A 2,286-nucleotide genomic window follows, 5' to 3' on the forward strand; every position below is an offset into this window, starting at 1 on the left:
ATTAATTTGGTTTGAAAGAGTTTGATTTAGATTGATTTGATTTAGTAGAGTTTGATTTGGATTTATTTGGTTTGGATGAGTTTGATTTGAGTGTTTCACTTAAGCTAAAAACTTGAGTTGGTTATGCTTAATTTTTATTTTGATTACTTTGAATTTGAAGGTTCTTGAGTTTGCCTGTTTGTTTATGCTTCTTAATTTACCTTTCTAAAATTTCTTAAGGTTATTTGAAGTTTATTTTAATTTTATTTAAAATCAATTTTTTATTTGTTTCATGGTTATTTGAAATACATTTGGAGGTTTGTTTAAGATTTATTTGGGGTTTATTGAAGTGTTTAAAGCTTTTCTTGAAATATTTTGATTTGATTTTAGGTTATTAAAAGTTTTTTTTTATTTTTAAGTTGTTAAAAATTGATTGTGAATTTATTTAAAATTTTTCAAACCCTTATAAATTTATCAAATTTGTTAAAGTTTATTAAAATTGGTAAATTTTATTTTTTTGAGATTAACCTAATTGTGTTTGATTAATTTGTTTGAATATGTCTATATTTAATTTACAAGCTATTTTCACCCTATTATATATCACTTTTAATTTTATTTTTAATTAAATTTTCCCTATTTTCTTTACTTCATAGGTATGAATATAAAAGATATTTTTTTTGCTTTTTTTTTATATAATAAATTAGTGCATCTTTGTAAAGTAGGTTTCCTAGATGGTGCTTGATTTTCATATTATTTACACTAATATATTTTAGACTAAATTACATCTTTACTAAGATAAAGCCCCATCATTTTTTCTCTTCTAATAGTTTTCCATCAAAAAGAAATTACCATTCACTACTCCCTATATTTTATTGATAATGTGTGGACATTTACTAAAAAACTAAGATGAATAACCTTCTACAATAAAAGAATCATCTTGCATTCATTAAGATCATGGGCACATATATGAATCTACCACATATAGTTCAACACTATTTATGAAAATTTGAAGGCTTCTTAAGCTATTTGGACGTCCAAACGCAATGTACAAATTTTGAAAAATATTAACTTTTCAGCCCCTATCATTTCTACATTTACATTATCAACATATATAAATGTCCTAAAAAATAAGTATCTAAATAGGAAAAAATTAGGAGATATTCCCCTTTACGTTTCTTCGTTCTAGATCATGCCTTGGTTCCGACGACTCGTCGCAGCGACGCCGACTCATTGAATATCATCCAATCTCGGAAAGCGCTGGCGAACTTTGTTGACTGTAATGTCTCTATCTCTCCGTCAATCAAAGCAGCTTTCGCTGATCCACACTGCCTATATTTCCTTCGTTTCACTTGAGCGGCCACCACTTTTATTGGCTTTGCTCGGACTTCTAATCAATTAAAACTCCGCAGCCAAACATTCTATCTACTATATTTTTTTCTCGCTTGGTCTCTCCATTGATCTCGTTAATTTTTTTCCTTCAAAGTTTGATTTGTTTTTCTAAAAGTGGCATCTTTTTGTTTGGTTGATAACATTATCTTCATAATATGCTTGTAAATAATAGAAAGAGGTCCTTGTTAAATTAAAACTTTTGGGCCATCATTTTAATTCAGTACTTTTTTAATCAATACACAATGAAAATATTTCTTGAAGATACAAATGAATGGCATTTAGATCTCATTTTGAATGAAAATGATAACATCCCTTCTAATCTCTCCATATTTTTAGAGTTTATCCATACCATAGGATTTTTTTCGGGTTCCTCTTAGGTATGTAAATGTATTCATGCACACTAGAGCTCTCGGATTGACTAATGTTTGGTCACAATTTTTTAAATTCATTTATAAACAATTTTTTTTTTTTTAACTTGAGGTTAAATAAACCAAATTTGAACTTTAGGCAACATGTTTATTAAAGTTCAAGACAAGCTCTCGTTTATTGTTTAATAAATAATTTGTTTAATGCTCAATACTTATATATTATATTACTTAAATAGGGGCATTTACACACAATTAAATTCTTAAATATTTACATAATTGTTGACCTCATTTTTCACTCAGTCTTTCATTACCTTTTATTCAGTCTCATTGAGACATAAGACCGTCCTTCTAGTTTCACTAGATGACAACATTAATCTCAAATAAGCTATGATTTTGCAAGGATAGAAGGTATGTTTTAGTTGGTTAAATTAATTAATATTGAAAATTCCTACTTTTGAACTAAAATAATTATAAAAAATAAAATATAATAAAAAAAATTAAATTCTCCACTAATGTTTTAATTAACCCATGAGTAGGGTAACAACAAAGT

Source organism: Phalaenopsis equestris, unplaced genomic scaffold (genome assembly GCF_001263595.1).
Source record: "Phalaenopsis equestris unplaced genomic scaffold, ASM126359v1 Scaffold000219, whole genome shotgun sequence".
NCBI classification, from domain to species: Eukaryota; Viridiplantae; Streptophyta; class Magnoliopsida; order Asparagales; family Orchidaceae; genus Phalaenopsis; species Phalaenopsis equestris.